Raw genomic sequence first — 18671 nt, 5'->3', positions numbered from 1 at the left:
CTTGGCAAGGTCAAAGGTGTGACCATCTCTTTATGAAGCTGAGGCAGAGTGGAGGGGAGTCCATTGGAGTTGAGCAGATTGAGGAGTTGGAAAATTAGGATTTTGGTGGGAACATTAGTAGATAAGTCGAAGTCCCCCAGTATAAGAGCAGGAATTGGAATGGAGATGAATGCTGTGAGCCAGGTATTGAATTTATTGAGAAAATAGGGAAAGTGTACCTGAGTCAGTAAATATCAGCTGTAGGATGTAGATTGGGTGATAAGTACAGATATTAGGAACCTCAAAATAGGAGGGATGGTGGCAGAGGGAGAGTCTGGAAGCATCATTGAGAAGCAAGGAGTATTTTGCCTTCCCAGCTTGGAATAATAATTCAAAGAATATGAGCAAAAGTACCATCAGTACTAGAAAGGAAGGCCTGAGCTAAGCCCTCATGCAGGAGGTACCTCATCTCACTGGGGCCTGAAAATCATGAGAAGAAGAGCTTGAAAGTGAGGGGAAGTTTCTTAAATCTAGACTGAGAGTTCCAGAGAGCACTGTGGAAGGAGTAGGCAGATATCAGATGAACATAGGATGGCAACATTGAGGTTAGTGTGGTTGAGAGAGTGGACAAGAGGGCTATAGAGTGCAGACTTTCTCATCAAAAATCTGGGATTTGATATCACAAGAGTTAGGGGAAGAGGTAAGAGCAAGTGCTAGATAGTTTGCCACCTGGTGTTTTGAGGCCTGAGAGTGACATGTGTCCCTACTAGTGGGAAGGAGAAGTGGCAGCCTGGTAGTGTATGACTAACAATGTTTAGTCACTCACCAAAACATTTCCTCAACTTCTGTCATGTGGAAACATCTTGAATAATAATACACTAGCGTCTATAAACAGATTTCAAAGAAACAGGAATGTAGTACCTGTTTTCAGGTTATTATACTCCAATTTAGGTACTGATTAAATGGCTGCTATATTCCAGTACTGTAATAGGCCCTGAGGAGGGTATCATAAAGAGAAAAGACATTTCTGTCATCAAAAAGATGTTTCCCAAATGTTTTATTCTTTGGAGACTGTGGTGTTCCACGATTCCTGGCCAGATAGTATCACTTCTTCAGATTTGATTAAAAGCAAACCAACCCCAAAACCCCCTGTAACAAATAATCACAGTCAAGCAAATATGATTCCTGCATTGGTTGTGTCCTACCGTGTATATGTTATTCTGAATTTTGAGTCCAGTATCTATCAAGAGGTGGGTAGCATGCTTCATCATTAGTTCCCTGGATGAATGGTTGATTATTACATGTTGGCATTGTGTAAATAGTTCTCCTGACTGCTCACTTCAGTATGCATCAGCTTATACAAGCTTTCTCAGATTTCATCTATCCTTTTTGTTATTTTTTTAGTGGAGTAATATTCCCTTAGATTCATGTACCATAATCTCTTCAGCCATTCCCCTGTTGATGGGTACCCACTTCATTTTTAATTCTTTGCTAGAACAGAAAGTGCTGCTATAAATAATTTTATACATATGGATCCTTTCCCTCTTCCATCTCTTTGGGGTATATGCTTAATCATGCTGATTCTTGAATAAAGTATTCAGATATGTAGGCATGAGACTTCTTAGTAATCTACAAGTCTTTGGCCTCTTTCAGTCTCCATCCTATTTTCCCTTTTTTTTTTCTATCCTCAGTTCCTGCCTTTCCATTGAAGTCACTGAATATTAAGGTACGTGTAATGTAGAGTTGGTTTAGAGATGCATATTGAGTTATTTATAGAATTTTTCTGTTTCTTCATTCTCTCAAGCCAGTGTTACTGTAGAAGCTACAATTATCTTCAAGGATGTTTGTTTGGTTATACACATGCAAAGTGGTGAGAATGACCGAGTGGCCCCTGAAAAGATGCTTGTTAAAACTTACTCAAGCAACTTGTTTATTTGCTTTGCTAAAGAGAACCTTGGAGCCTTCCTTCTATTTAGCTGCAACTTGTTTATTTCTTCTTGTTTCATTTCTAGCAAGATTATCAGGTAATAAGACTCTCCTTCATATACTCTGCGATCCTTTAACACTGTCTCCATGCTTTATACAGTCCCCATGGATTGCTCAATCCTAGCTCACTTTTGCTCCTTAGACCTTCAGGGCTCCTCTTAAACATCACATGCTAAATGAACCTTTCTTTTCACACATAGACATACACACACACCCCTCCATTAGTGTCTTAACTCTAAAATTACTTTCTATTTGTTTTGTAGATAATTTGAATATCTGTATAGTATATGTTGTCTCCTTTCATAGAATTTAAGGTCCTTGAGGATAGTGTCTGGTTTTTGTCTCCAGTGTGGTGTGTAGTGCTAGCAAGTGCTTAGTAAGTGACTGTTGATTGATTGGCTAAAGATCTCACATTTGTTGTCAAAAGTTAAATTAAGTTCATCAGTAATATAGCTCTATGGTCCTTTTTTTTTGTTTGTTTGTTTTGTGGGTTCTGTGACCAAAAAAGCAGTCAACCTAGTGTCCAACTTGCTGCTAAGTATCTTTGCACTCATCTGTGTTGGTCCTAAAATAGAGGCACAGTCTTTATTCAGGTCTATTTAAAGCCTTTGCTGGTAGAGAATCCAGGATAACTTCAACACTGTGAAGAGACATTGGAATCAGATTTTTGTTTTGAAAAAGAATTTTAGAGTTAGAAGCTGCTGTCTAGACCATAGAGTCTTAACCTGGGGTCCATGAACTTGGTTTTTAAAAGCATTTGAATAGTTATTTCAGTATAACTGGTTTCCCTTATATTCCTTATTTTGTTTTATGCATTTGAAAACAGTATTCTGTGAAAGGGGTATTGGCTTCACCAGACTGCCTAAAGGGGTCTGTAACATAAAAGAGGTTAAGAATCTATAATCTAGACCAACTCCATAGCTGATAGATGAATTTTCTCTAAAACATCTCTGACAAGTTATCATCTTTCCTGTATTTGAACAGTGTTGAAGAATTCCTTGAGGAAGTCCTGTTTATATTATATTACAGCATTATAAGAAAAAACAATTTTGACTGACTTGAGAATTTTAATCAATGCATTGACCAGCCATGTCTCCAGAGGACATGTGATGAAGCATATTGCCCATCTCCTGACACAGAGGTGATGGATTCAAGATGCAGAAAAAACCATGTTTTTCATCTTTGTTTTGTCTTCAGTGGGGGAGGAGGAAGGAGGCTTTACCAAACAAAAGAGGTTCTTTGGGACATTTTAAGACAGTGCATGGAGGGAACAGAGGAAAGTTCAGATGGAAGTACAGATGGGCACCACGTGCTTACCTATCAAAACAGAGGCAACTGGGTTAGAGCCCAGGGTTGTTATATTAGGGAGATGATGATAATGGTCATGGTGTAAACTAGGCAGCATAATATGACAGTGGCCAGGAAGTAAGAAGTCAAGAACCATGAGGATTGAGAAAAGGCCGTTTGATTTGGCAATTGAGAGCGTTGGTAACTTTGACAAAAGCAGTTTCAATTGAATTATGAAGGCTGGAAACCAGATTGCAGAGGATTTAGAAAATAGTGAAGAGGACAGGCAGTAGATGCACTAAGGGATGACTGCTTTTTCAAATATTTAGCAGACAAGGGGAGCATGGATAAAGGATGAGAGCAGGGATTGTGGGATGAAGCGAAGGTTGTTTTTTTTTTTTAAATGAGGGAGATGTCAAGTTTATAGGCAACAAGGGAGCAACTAGTAGGTAGTGAGAGATTAGAGATGAGTGTGCAGGGGTGCTAGTGGGGCTGTCTGCTAGAAAAGATTGACTGGAAAAGTGGAATCAAGGGTCCGTATAGAGGTGTTGGCCTGGTCAAGGAGAAGGGTTGCCTCTTCATTCATCTAAGTGAGATTAAAAGAAGAGTTAGTTGGGAAAGATAACTTGAGTGATGTGAGATGGTGACAGGGAACTCACTAGGAACGGCCTTAATTTTTTCAGAGGAATATAAGGTGAGGTACTAGGTGCAAGGATACTATCATGGGAGGCTTGAGGAAAAATGTGAATGTTTGAAATAGTCACAGTGGAGACTGGGATAGCAAATTGATTAGAGAGGAGTAAAGTAATATAGTGAGAGACCAGCTGAGATTAGATAACATAAATTGGTAGTTGACCCTGTTGGCACAGTTTCATGATTTACTCTAGCACCGTTCAGCTGCACTTGAATAGGGCCAAAAAAGGCGGTTGGTGGGAGTTACCTAGGGTTGGTATTTGTTAGTAGGGGCTAGGATAAGAGGGAGAAGGATTTAAGAGTGGAGGATAGTGTAGAGATGTGGTTTACCAAGGGGTAGAGAATGTTTTCTGAAACCTCTTCAGGTTTCTTTGCCTCCTTTTTAAAATGCAGTGACATGAACTGGACACAAAGCTCTATTAAGTACCTGTGAAACAGAGTGTAAGATAGTATCATTACCCTGTACTTGTCTGTCAGATTCCTTTTAATATGTCTTAGTATCATGTTGGCTTTTTTTCAACATTGCTGACTCATACCCAGATTATGGTTGACCATGACCTTTCAGACTGATTTAAAACACACACACACACACACACACATTCTCTCTCTCTCTCTCTCTCTCTCTCTCTCTCTCTCTCTCTCTCTCTCTCTCTCTCTCTCTCTCTCTCTCTCTCTCTCTCTCTCTCTCTCTCTCTCACCAGCTCGTACATAACTAGTCTTCTTTGGTCTTGGCAGTACTTTGTAGTGAGAAGAGCCTGAGATTTGTAGTAAGAAGACCTGGGATAAATTCCTGGCTCTGCCACTTAGTAATCGTCATTTATCCTCTTGTATCTTTGATTTCCTTATCTGTAAAGTGGGGATAATAATACTTGCACTGCCTGGCTCAAACAATGTAAATCATTTCCTAACTATAAAGTACACTTGAGTTGTTGCTTTATGTTTGTTTTGTGTACTTTCTGTCTCTAAGTGGCACTTTTATGTGTTTAATTTCATGATGATTTGATCCTGTGAATCTTAGGTTTTTGGTAGGGTAATCTTTATTCTTTTTTGGCAGTATTAATAATAGCCTAATTCAGTATAATTTGAAATTCGTTGGGACTGTCTCAGTTGCTTTGTTCAGCTCTTAAATTTAGATACTGGATAGAATGGGTCTCAGGCCTGATGCTTTGCTTTCTACATTTGTTGTTTTGTTTTCATGAGGCAGTCAGGGTTAAGTGACTTGCCCAGGGTCACACAGCTAGGAAGTGTCAAGTGTCTGAGGCTGGATTTGAACTCAGGTCCTCCTGACTCCAGGGCTGGTACTCAATCCTCTGCACCACCTAGCTGCCCCTACATTTGTTGTTGATTGTTTCAGTCATGTCTGACTCTTTGTGATCCCGTTTGGGGTTTTCTTGGCAGAGAATGGTTTGTCATTTCCTTCTCCAGCTCATTTTACAGATGAGGAAACTGAGGCAAGGAGGGTTAAGTGACTTGTCCAGAGTCACACAGCTAGTAAGTGTCTGAGGTCCGTTTTGAACTCAGGTGTTCCTGATTGCAGGCCCGGTGCTGTATTCACTATACCACCTAGTTGCCTGCTTAACTTTCTCCTGGGTCCTGACAATTGAGGTAGAGCCGTTGGCCTTCTGGCACCCAGTTCTCTTAACTTGGTAGTCAGTTGTCTTCTCCTTTCAAGATCATAGTTTTGAAACTTGTGGAGACTCTCCAAAGGGATAGAGTTAACTGATTTGAAGTCACGATTTCATCTGTTGCTTCTCACTTGTTTTTAAATTAAAGTCTCATATAATTTGTTCTTCACAGAGCCATCTTGATCATACCTTATGGCTTTTTACTTATTTGAGCACTTCAAGGGTTTTCTTACCATGGGTACTCTCTCTCTTGATGATATAGATCACCATCTGTTTATAACTTAGGTAAATGACCTTTGAGAATTGCTGTGGCTAAAAAATTTATTACCTTATAGCTCACCTGGTATGGTCCCTTAGTGTAGCTGTTGAGAACACAGAAGTCACCTCATTCCTGGCGAAGATTTTGGTGGAGATATGCCCTTTTAGGAGCTAGAAAATCTATTGTTTGGTTTTAGTTTGTTCCCAGGTATTGATATTAAGCTTTTCCCTTTTTAAAAGATACTTGTGTGTTCCTCCCCCCCCCCAACCACACACACCCTTTTATTATTCAGGAAGTTTTACCCTCTTCAATGACATATTCGTTTCTTAAGTATCTTGGTATATGTTATTGGTCTTGCTAACGTGAATACAACCAGATTTAAAAAAAATATTCTTTAATTCTTAATATCTAGAATAGGTGGGGGCTGGCTCCAGAGTAGGCAAAGAATGTATGTTGAGTTGGATTTAGAGTTAGAGAATCTGGATTCAGATTCCCATTCTGCCAGTGTGTGATACTTGGCAAATCCCTTCCCCTCTCTGGGCATTTTTGGTCATGTATAAAATGAACAAGTTGAACCATTTCAGTGGTTCTCAAAAGTGTGGTCTAGGACCCACAGGTCCTTGAGGCCTTTGTAGGGGATCCACTAGATCAAAACTACTTTCATAAAAATGAGACGTCTGGTAAGACCTATGGTAAACATCAATAAATATAACCCACATAAATAAAAACTTTTTGGGGGTGGTGGTCCTTAGTTTTTAAGAGTCTCAGGGGTCCTGAGACAAAAAAATTTGAGAACTGCTAAACTAGATGATTTCTAGGGTCCCTTTTAGCCTTAAATCTATTTCTATCTGTATTCCTTATCCCAGTTATTGTTCAGCTTGACTTAATCATTTCTATATAATTTTATGGTTTCTTCATATTTCATATTTCTTCATTTCATATATACATTTATTTCATTTTTCTTCATCTTTAATGGTCTGGCTTTGTTACTGCACCTATTTTCTCATTTGTCTTTTCATTCTAGAGTTTTGGGTTTGGTCAAATTATGGCCATTAATTTGTTCATCTTTGATCTCTTTTATATACAGGCAGAGATTGTTCCTGGAACTATAGAATTATGTTCTTGAATTCATTAGCTTCCTTCTCCTGCCTTTCAGGCTTTTTCTTATTTTTCAATTAATGTCTTGAACCTTTGAAAATTTACCTTCCTAAAGATCATTTTCCTGATTGCAAGATCATAGAGGTAGAGCTGGGAGAGCCTTTAGAGGTCATGTAGTCCAACAGCTTCATTTTACAGATGAGGAAACTGAGGCCCAGAGAAGTTAAATAACATTCAACAGGTAGGTGGTGCAGTAGAGAGCTGGATCTGAAATTAGGAATACCAAAGTTCAAATCTGGCCTTCAACACTTATTAGCTGTGTGACCCTGAGTGAGTTCCTTAGCTTCTGCCTATATATAAAATGGGGATAATAACAGCACCTCTCAGGGCTTATGTGAAGATAAAATGAGATAGTATTTTCAAAGTGCTATATAAATGCTACTATAATTTTTGATATCATCATCATCACCATTACTCTCATTCCTATGATTGCAACAAGTGATAGGTGGGATTTGAATCCAACTCCCAAGTGCATTCCGTTATTTTTTTTATTAGTTTATTTTGATTTATCAACAATCACTTCCATATGCTTTTGAGTTTAAAATTTTTCTCCCCTTTCATCCCCACCACCCTCCCCAAGGTGGTGCACAATCTGATATAGGCTATACATATACATTCCTGTTAAACATATTTTTACATTAGTGATGTTGTAAGGAAGAATTGGGACCAATGGGAGGAACCATCAGAAAGAGGAAACAAAATTCAAAAGAAGAGGAAAAAAATAGCAAGTAATATGCTTCAATCTGCATTCAAATTCCATAGTTCTTTCTTTGGATGTGCATAGTATTTTCCATCACAGGGCCTTTGGAGATCATTCTCTTTTCTATCTACCAGTCACATTAACTTGTTTCCTTCTTGCTTTCTTAGGACCTTAAATTTTGATTGTTTCTGTCTAGGCTTTCATCAGCTTTTAGCTCTTCAAGTAAATCTTCCCTTTTAGAAGAGCATCTGTCAGACTGATTGTACTGTTTTCTTCTTAGAATATTTTCCTAGGGCAGTACAAATTTGTCTAATAATCTGTGGGCTATGGAATTGCTTTTTTGGCATTTACTTAGTGCCTTTAAGTCCCCCAGTATGACTATATGCTTTTTCTTTCTGACCTTAACAAGTATCAAGTAAAATGAACATTTCCATCTATAGCACAGAAGAGAAAAAGGATTGTTCATGAAACAGTGATCTCCATCTCTGTTTTCTAAGTTTGTAACAAATTTAACATGTAACTTGCAAAACTGTCCTATTTATAGGACTGTATCCTAATATAAAGCATTGATAAGTCAACCAGGGAAGGCTTTCTTCCTGAAGCAAAATAAAGCATCTTTTCAATAACAATATTTTTCCAGTTATGGTTTATGGCTTCGAGTCATGTTATACTATAGTCTTCAAAAAATTGAAGTTAAGGATCACAGAAAGGTGTGGTCATTGTAAAATGACTGTGACAAATTATGTATAAGGAATTATGTGGAAGTTATGTAAGAGGAGTTGTGAAAGGTTTGCAAGACAAGCTAGGAGCTGGTTCACAACCAGAGTGTGAGGAATCACTGATGACCAGTCTCTTTCCTCCAGTGGAATCCATGCTATGGTAAACATGTTGGGTGGACCTCAGAGGTGAATTCATGAGGATGTCATGGGGAGGAGTCATTTGGGATGGCTAGGCATGAATGAGTTGTGTTTCTATCCTTGGAAGAAATACATATTGATGAAATCACAGATCATGCTGTATTGTGTAAACAGGTACTTGGGACCATTTGACTTTTCTGTTTTCTTATGCAGTGAAAATTTTGAAACTAAATTTTCAGCTATATTTTGTTTATTTGTATTTGTTATCTCCAGGGCTTAACACAGTTCCCTGCACTTAGTAAGCATTTGATAAATGCTTTCCTTTTCCATTCCTTCCATTCTCATCTCTGAGACCTGCTTTTTATTCACTGTTCTACACTGCTTCTGTTGGTGAAATTTTGGAAGGAATATCTTAAATCTGCTGCTAGAAGTATGCTAATAAATTGGATGAGGAAGAAGAAAAGAGTTGTAACTTACTCAAGTCCTTGTTTGGGGGGTTTATAGATAGGAGAGAGTTAAAAATAAATATAACCTTACTTTCACTAATTATAATAACAGGCACTGGTAAAACTTTTTAACATAAGTCATTCTGAGAATCTTGGCCTTGCTACCAGCATCTACTTTGACTTTTGGTGACATCTTCCTCACTTGAAATTTTTCTGCCTTTACTGGGAGGAAATTGGTCCAAAGTCAATATTTGGGGCCCTACAATTGTTACATTTCTAATATTACACTTTTCTGGGGAAGTGTGTTGCCCCTATTATGGGCAAAACTTTTTAAACTTAAAAGATTGCTTTATATGACAAAACATTTCAGTCACAACTGAAAATCAATACAAAAAGATATTTTAGAAAATTGTAAAATTAATTTCATAGCAGACCTGTGTGAAGTCTTACATATGATGTCAGTATCTACCTGTTAGTAATGAGCAATAGTCGGTTTTTAATTACCCCCTCTAGTGAATAGAAGGGAAAGAAGGGAGGAGGTAATTCCAAATGATAAATACTTATAAATTATAGAGACAACATGGTGTAATGAATAAAACCCTGGACTCGGAAGCAGGATACTTTGGTTAGAATCCTGCTTCATATACTATCTACTTGGGACTATAGGCAAGTTACTTACATTGAGAGCCTCAGTTTTATCAATGAGGGTAATAAAACTTATACTGCTTACCTCACAGAAGGGTTGAACGGAAAATGCTTTTCAACCCTTAAAGGGACATGGATCATTTAAAAATTTTCATCACTGTTTGATTCTGTAATGCTTTGTACCAACATTTAAGAGACTGAGTGTGTGTGTGTGTGTGTGTGTGTGTGTGTGTGTGTGTGTGTGTGTGTGTATTTTCATTAAGTTGAGAGAATTCACTTGAAAGAAATATATGGAGATGAAATCCTGATTCAGGAGGAGCTAGAAAACTTTATCTACCCTTAGCCCATTTTGCTGTGCTCTCTCACTCAGTTCATTTTTAACACTAACTTAAGCAGTATGGTATATGGTGTATCCACTGTACTATAGTGGATAGAGAGCTGTCTTGGAAGCTAGAAAGACCTGAATTCAAGTGCTTCCCTTGGTATATACTGGTGCTGTGACCCTAGGCAAATCACTTAACCTCTAAGTGGCAGAGAATGTGCCAACTACATTGATTGAGGAAGTTTCCTTATCTAGACATTCTCTGTGTTATTGAAATTACAGATTCATTCTTTATCTATAAATGAAGCAGGATAAGCTCCTGTGATTTTAAAGGTTTGACCTACCATACAAAGGTATTAAATACTAAAGTACTCTAATTTACTAGTAGTGAGGAGGTGGGGCTGGTTGGGAAAGAGGGTTAGAGTATTCATTGTTCCCCATTGCAGTTTTCAGACTCTTCTGCCACCAACACTGAGAAATCTGTCCTCCTTTGAAGTTCATTCAATCCATATTTATCACCCAGTCAAGACTCTGGTTGCTATTGTCTGCTGATCTCTAGGGACACTCTTCTTCCTCAGTGAATTTATTACCTGGCTTTCAGTCTTTCTTTCCTCCTCAACTCCCGCTCTCATACTAGGGGACTTCAGCTATCTATTGATAATATCCTAACTTCTCAATTCCCCAACTGTCTTGTTTCCCACTACCTAGTCCACTCCACCTCAGCTACACAGACATGACTTAGATTTTGCTATTACTGACAAGTATTCTATATCCATGTTCGTGAACACTGAAATTCCTTTACCTGGTCATAATCTGTTGTCACCTCTCTTTGCCTTAGAATCCAAACTCTGTTTTTCACCCTCATTGTGACCTTCATTTCCTCTGCCCCTCATTTCTTTCCCAGGCCATCATCCCTACACTGGCTACACTCTCTTCCCTTCCCCATTTTGACACCTTGATAACCTCTACACTACCCTCAGCCTTGCATTACTCCCACCATCTTTTGTTCACATCCTGCTTAAATAAACATGGAGAAAATCACGAAACTTATTTATGTGAGAAATTTATGTAACATAATATCAACTGGGGCCTCATTGGGCAAGGCAGTCATTTTATGCCTCCCTAATTCACTCACTCTCCCATTCATCAGTGTGGCTTTTCCACACTTTTTCATCCCACCTTAAACCTATGGATCTTCTTCCCCTCATCCTCATAGCTGAGAAGCTTGTCTTATTTCACTGAAAAAACTGAGTCCATTTGCCAAGAGCTCCCTCTTCTCTCCTCATTTCACATCATTCAGATACTTTCTACCACTTTCTCTTTCACCCAGTCTCACAAGATATTGTCCTCCTTGCCAAGGCTAACCTTTCTACATGCTAAATGGTCCCATTTCATCTCTTTTCCAGCAGATTGTCCCTGTTATCATCTCCATTCTCACTAATCTTCAATTTTCCCTATTCATTGGCTGCTTCCTTGCTGCCTGCAAACACACCCATGTCTCCATCCTCAAAAAAACTCACCTGATCTATCCATTCATGTTGGCTTCCATGGATTGTATTCAGTTATCATCTCTATGTAGATGATAGTCAGATGTACTTGTCCAATCCTAACCTCTAATCTTATTTCTACAACAGCCTTTTAGACACCTTGAATTGGATGTCTTGTAGACATTTTAAAGATACTATGTCAAAAACTGGACTCATTCCCACTCCCACCCCCTCCCCCCCCTTTTCCTGAAATCCCTATTACTGTCAGGGGTACCATTACCTCCCAGTCACTCAGGCTCCTAATCTAGGGGGTCATCCTTGACTCCTCACTCCCCATATCTGGTCAGTTGCCAAGTGCTGTAGTTTCTACCTTCTTAAAATCTCTTGTATCCCTTTCTCTTGTGATACTGCCATCACCCCGGCGCAAATTCTCATCACCTCATCCCTGGACTATTGTAATAGCTTGCTTGCTGATCTCCCTGCTTCAAATCTCTCTCCCCACTCTAGATAAACCTACTCAACTGTCAAACTGATTTCCCTAAATCATGTCTGACCATGTCAGCATCACCACTGTGTCAGCCTCTATTCAGTCAATTTCAGTGGCCCTGCATCAAATATAAAATCCTCTGATTGGCTCTTCACAACCTGACTTCTTTCTTCCTTTCTAGTATTCTTATAACGTACCACCTCCCATGTACTCTCAGATCCAGGGGCACTGTCCTCCTTGGTATTCCTGTCACGCTGTGCTCCATCTTCTGACTCCCAAGTATTTTTCACTGTTCCCTGCCCCATCCCCCCCCCCCAATCATCTCTACCTTCTAGCTTTTCTGGCTTCTTCAGGTCTCAGCTCACCATGCACAAGAAGCTTTTTCCACTCCTTAATTGCAGCACTTTTTCTTTGAATTTATCTACAGCCTTAACCTGGATTTATCTTGTTTGTACATAGTTGTTGACATGTTGTCTTTGCTTTTAGACTTTGAGCTCCTTGAGAGCGGGTCTACTTTTTGACCCTTCTTTGTGTACTCTCTCAGTACCTGGCAATAGTAGGGGCTTTATAAATGCTTGTTGATTGACCAAACAAAATCCTAAGGTTTTTGAGATAATTCAGTATCAGTATTTAGGTAAATGACAGAAGTTATGAAGGGAAACTGATTTTCCATTTTAAATTCAGTACAGTATACATTTATTAATTGCCTGTTGTATGCCAGGTGTGGTGCTTTTGTGTTAATCCCTGTTCTTAAGGAGCTTTTATCCTGAGACTACATGTATATAAATTAGCAGATTGTGATAGAGGTAAGGAAAAATTTTCACTTGAATTAAAAATGTCTTGGAGGGAGACTTACACGGTGTGATTTTCCCTCTCACTCACCTTCTGCATGTTTTTCTTTCAACATGTAGATGTTTAGGAACGGACAGCTCTATTGATAAATCCATTGGTAGCCACATAATGAACATCAAAAGAACTTGAGGAGAGCACATTGGGTCAATTCCCTTGTAGTGTTATTTGTGAGAGGGCAGTAAGAACCACAGAGGATAGGCAAATATGTGTTTGATGTAACCTGCATTGTTTAAAAAATAGCCATATTTATGACCACACAGATAATTAAGAATATTGTATTATTGAGCTGGAGAAGAAGTGGACTTCTTTGTTGTAAGTGGTTCATTATGCAAACAAAAGAACCTGAATTTATTTTCATTTAATAAAGGACTGATTTTAGGCCTTTTCAGGCCCAACATTGGCTGTCTTCGTTTTGTGGGGTAGGTTTTTAAAAAATAAAATATTCACACCTTTAAATCAGAAAGATTTAAATCTCATTTGTTGCTGGAGGCATATAAAATAATAACTTTGATTCTTCTATCTTAATGACTCTTACAATAATTTTGGGTTTTTTAGTCATAATTTTATCATAATTTTTATAGCAATTGCCATATATTCTCCTAAAAGTGCTATATAGTATGTGAAATCTAAAACGTATTTTTGTATTGTGCTTCTCTACAGGTTTCCAAAATGTAGCATGAGATTCCAGTCTGTCTGCTAGGTAAATATAGATAATTAAATAAACTTTGAACATTTCAAGGTTTATTCTTCTTTTAATTGAATGCCTATAAATGGATTAAACATACTTTGGGGGGAGGTGGGAAAGACGAAGGAAGGGCCTACCTCTCTGATTAAAGTGTAATTAGAGAAAATATGTATTTCTGGTTCTATATAGTTAAAGACTTGAACCATGACAATATATTCCCCAGTTTTGTTTAACAGATTAAAGGAAAGTCATATTGCTTGTCTTTTGGATTCTACTCTAAATAAGTATTTACCAAACTGTGCTCTACAAGATTTGAATAAAGGTTCTGGGGGTGGGGACAATCAAGTGCAAATACCATTTCCCCCTAAATATTAAATGTGGCATCGTGCATGTGCCAAAAATGGTGATTATGTATGACCATTTTGGTTTTTTTTTTTGTATGAAAATAGGTTTAATTTCCTGTTTTATTTCAAAATTTCCCTTTTGTCCTGGGATGTTTCATAACCCTTTTTGGTTATGACCCCCCTGACTTGAATTCACTAATTTCTTTTCCTACTTATCAAGCTTGGAAGCATATCACTTGTTCAAGTTAGTTGGAGACATGTTACTTTGGCTTGGTTTTCTCTGAACATTGGAGGCAGAGTACACTAACGCTATAGCGCTAAAGTGATGGTTGTGGTAAATGCTTTTGTGCTGTAGGAAGTTAAAACTTTAGAGTTGTGGTGATAATATGTTCAACCTTGAATGATCTGAGATAAAATAATGGGTAAATGTCTTTGTTAGACAATGGAAAATAAACAAGGGACAGAGGAAAGGAGCAAGGGTGAAGAGCCAGAATACAAACTAAGACAGACTACCCGGGATAACACAGTAAAGCCAGTAGCATAAAAACCCAATGAGAAGACAAACTGAAGACAAAGAAAACATCTAGAAGAGGTAAAAAACAAAACCACGTGCACAGGATAATGGGGAAAAACAAGAAAGCAGAATGTTTCTCTTGTTCCTCTTGTTGGGGGTGAAAGGGGCAAGTTGTTTTGTGTTTTGGAGGGAGGTAAGAAGGGTCATACAGTATTTTCATATGATTTTTTTGCTTTTATTGTCCATTAGTCCTGCACCTCTCTTTACCTCTCTCTCCCTCTCTTCTCTTTTTTTTTTCTCTGTTCCAAGTGTGTGACATAGTGAGAATTAGGCAGCCAGGTGGCGTCACAGTGCATAGAGTGTTAGACCTGGAGTTAGGAAGACCTGAGTTCAAATTCAGCCTGAGGCAGTATTGTAATCCTGGGCTAGTTACACTGAACCTCTGTCTACTTTAGCTTTTATTTTCATTATTTGTAAAATAGGGATAATAACAGCCCCTTTCTCCCAGAGTAGTAAGATTAAAATGAGATGATATTTGTAAAGTACTTTGCAAACCTTAAAGCAGTTTGTCCAGCTCAGGTACCACCCTTTCTGTGAATATTTCTTGATCCCTCCAACGGGAAATGACCTGTCCTTCCTCAGATTTCTTACAAAATGTACCACTCATCACATTTCTGCCTTCTCTTATATTTATTTGTGTTTTGTTTTATCCCATTATTAGAGTGTTATGTCCCTGCAGCTAGGAACTGTGTTTCATTTTATTTGGTGGGGGCACTGTTGTAGTAGAAGTATTGTTACTTGGGGAAACACATCCTCATATGAGCATGTAATCTTAGTTAAGTCTCTCAACTTCATGAAAACTCAGTTTCCCAGTTTATCAAAGGGAGACATTCAAACTCGCACTACCTGATTTTCAGAGTTCATAAACTGTAAGGTGCTTTATACATGTGAGTTGCCGTCATCATCGTTGTTCTCATTTTTTAATGGCATTTAATGGCAGTGGTGCTGGGACAGGGAAATCATCCTATGCTTTTTAATGTTTAGTGGTCTTCAAATTATTGCATAAGTAAATTAACTGAATTTTGTAATTGAATAAAAGTACTGGGATGCAAGGCTGTTTTCTGTAAGCTCATTGAACACATCTTTGGCACAATTGCAGTAACAGACATAGTGTATGTACCTTGTTCTTCCTTCCACTCGATCTCTCAAAAGTTTTTTTGTTTCTTCTGTCTTGAGAATTATGAGCATTTGGTGTGATAACATTTGTTAAAAACAGTGTTCTTAAATTTTTATGGATCAGTGTTATATCAGGAAAGTTGTAGACAATAATTCTTTCATAATGGTCTAGTTTCAGTACAGTTTACTTGTTGAATCCTCAAGAATATTTTGAAGTCTCTTTTTGTGTGGATATTTATGTACTATTACTTTCTGAAAGATAATGAACTTCTGATGTTTACTTCTAGCTCTGTTGGGTTATTTCTTGCTAGGTATTCATTTTATAGGTGTTAAGTTTTTGCAGCCTACAATGATAGTTGTAGTTTGTGCCGTTTCTTTTCCATAATCTTCAGTTTATATCTTTAAGCTTAAGCCTTTTATAAATTCTTGTGGTCACAACCTGACCCTCAGTGACCATTATGAACCTTTGGTTTTATATACAAATCCCCATGACAGTAATTTTTGAATGCTCCTTTGCTGACATAGTGTTGGTTGAGTTCGCATGGATGTCAATTTTTGATTTCGCTCTCTCAGAGTTTCACATATTTAATAAATCCAATAGTGTGTACCTGTTTAATTAAAAAACGATATCTCCCTATTCCAGAAAATTTTCTCTAAGTTTTAAACTGTTTATCTTGTGCTCTGATAAGGTCTATTAATTCTCCTCTTTTTTGGTTAGTTAGCATTAATCTTTTCATAGCTTCCTTAGGGTGATAGGACATTTCATTAGTATTTCATGACTTTTCTTTGGCTACTTTCTAGATCTGTTGTGAACTATTTCATAGTCCCAAAAGTGTGTATGTCAAGACTAGTTTTATGTAGGTATAAATTGCTTTACATGTGTTCTTCCCACACTTTACTGTCAGAGTACCAATAGGTCTTGACATACACCGGCAGAGCTTTCTCCTTGATAGTTTTATAATGCATATGCCTTGACTGGAAGAGCCCAAGGTGTTTGTAAGTTTGCCTTTGTCCATTGTTTCAGTTTGACCTGGATTCAAGGTTCAAGCCTTCAGTATTGCCTCATACTTTGCCAACAGTATTGAGGCTGTTCTCTCAAACTCTGTCTTCTCCCTCATTCTCCTCCCACAACTCCTCAGCTCACAACTCTCACCACTTCTCCACTATTTCCTCTTTTACTCCAGTCTCTGGGTGGCCAGCCCTTCTTTGTGTAACCTCATTTCTACCTTATCCTATCTTTTCAGTCTGATTTCTTCTGACTATCACCCTCTATCTTGATCTACTGGTTCCTTCCATGCTGCCTATATAGATACTCAATTGTTTACAAAAATACCAAAATCCTTAATAGATACCATCAATAGATGTGCCTCAATAGATAATCCATCAATAGATGCTAATGCTTTCTCTGCTTCTTGTTGTCCTCTAGCTCTCCTCCCTTACCAGACACCTTGAAAAGCTGTCCACACTTGGTACTTGCCCTACTTCACTCTCTCTTAAATCCTCTGCAGTCTGTCATCTGATCTTTTCATTCAGTTGAAATTCCCACCGAAGTAAGCAATGAGGTCTTAATTGGCCTCTTCTTGGTCCTTATCTATGTCGACAACTGTGCAGCAGTTGACACCATTTATCAGCCCTTTCTCCTGGTTACTCTTTCTACTCTGGGTTTTCCTAACACTGTTTTGTCTCCTGTTTCTCTTCCTCCTTGTCTGATTGCTTCATTTCAGTCTACTTTGCTGGATCATCATTACTATCACTCCCACTAATTGGGTGTATGTATCCCAAAGCTCTGTCCTGGATCATCTCCCTTTTCCCTCCTCCTCATCTATATTTATTGAGAAGATAGAGCAAGAACAGAAATACAGAAGGACCAGGGGCACCCTTTCCCCTCTGCTACCTCAGTCTCTGGGGATAGTAGGCTCAGAATTGAAACAGCTGCTACAAAGCATTTCTCCCACCTAGCTCACTTCCCAGTGCAGCCTAACTACTGGATGAGATGCTCCCTTTAGACAGTTCACCTGCTGGGTTCGTTCACTGCTGTGTTGGGTCAAGCAGGTCGCTCCTTGGGGATACACTGGCCAACTCTGTTATGGATTCCACTTCCTGCACCCCTGGTGGCTCTTTTGACCTTTTGAAGCTCAGAAGGCCGTGGTGCAAGATCAGAACAGAATAGACAGTAGGGATAGCGGCGGCGGCAGCAGCAGCACAGCTTTGCAATCACAGCCTGGCTGGTCAGATAAAAGCCTCTCTTCCCATACAGATTTAGACCGTTTCATCTTCCTTCCTCACACTGAGTCAGTGGGAGACTGCCCTCTTCTTTTTTCTTTCTTCACTATCTCATTTGATGATCTAATCAACACCCAAAGGTTCAATGATCATTTCTCCACCGACGATACCTGCATCTCTCTAGTCAGCCTTAATCTCTCTCCTCAACAACAGTTCCACATCACCATTTGCCTGTTGGACATTTTGAATTGGACATACATGATTGACATGTTCAAAACTGAACTTATTTTTCTCTTCACCCTCACCCTTCTTTCTTACTTTCCTGTTACTGTCCAGGGGACCACAATCCTTCCAGTCACACAGATTCACATCCTCAGCTTCTTCCTTTCACTTAGGCAGCTGTTGGTACAGTAGATAATACTGCTTTTGGAGTTGGAAAGACCTGAGTTCAAATCCTGCTTCAGACTCTTACTAGCTATGTGACCCTTGGGCAAGTCAGTTAATCTCAACTCTAAAATGGGGGGTAATACTAACACCTACCTCCTACTATTGTGAGGATTGAATGAGATAATATTTGTAAAGTGCTTAGTTACAGTGTGCCTAGCACATAGTAGGCACCATGTAAATGCTTATTCCTTTCCCTTCAGACCTCATTCTTGCTCACTGCACACTTCTACACTTTTGTAAAATGTTATTTCTCCTTTCACCTCATTTCTTCTAGATATTCCCTTTCCTTCACTCACATGACTACCATCTTTTTCAGGCCCTTATCACCTCTCATCTATACTATTTCATACCCTGCTGACCAGTCTCCATATTTCAGGTTTCTCCTTATTAATCCATCCTCTACTCAGTTGCCAAGGTGATTTTTCAGAAGTGTAAGCCTGACCATGCGTCACCCTGTTCAGTGAGCTCTAGTGGCACCCTGTTACCCTTACAGGCAAAT

General features: G+C 38.7%; 1 protein-coding gene across 7 annotated transcripts in view; it reads left to right on the top strand.

Moving 5' to 3' along the window:
* Positions 1-18671, top strand: part of PCGF3 (polycomb group ring finger 3) — a 126207-nt gene that overhangs the window by 37271 nt on the left and 70265 nt on the right. For 3 of the 7 annotated variants that reach the window (XM_021005281.2, XM_021005280.2, XM_078148480.1), the window contains exons 3-4: positions 13444-13483; positions 14252-14404. The exons of 1 other annotated variant lie outside the window; for it this stretch is intronic. The gene's annotated coding sequence lies outside the window, so the exon portion shown is untranslated. Of the gene's footprint in view, positions 1-1670; positions 1706-13443; positions 13484-14251; positions 14405-18671 lie in introns of all 7 variants that reach the window. 3 more of the 7 variants (XM_078148481.1, XM_078148483.1, XM_078148482.1) reach the window with 3 other exon arrangements.

Source organism: Phascolarctos cinereus, unplaced genomic scaffold, assembly GCF_003287225.1.
Source record: "Phascolarctos cinereus isolate Bilbo 61053 unplaced genomic scaffold, phaCin_HiC Scaffold_9;HRSCAF=440, whole genome shotgun sequence".
In the NCBI taxonomy this organism is placed as follows: domain Eukaryota; kingdom Metazoa; phylum Chordata; class Mammalia; order Diprotodontia; family Phascolarctidae; genus Phascolarctos; species Phascolarctos cinereus.
Note: the sequence above shows the minus strand (reverse complement) of the source record. Positions and strands in the feature narration are given on the sequence as shown.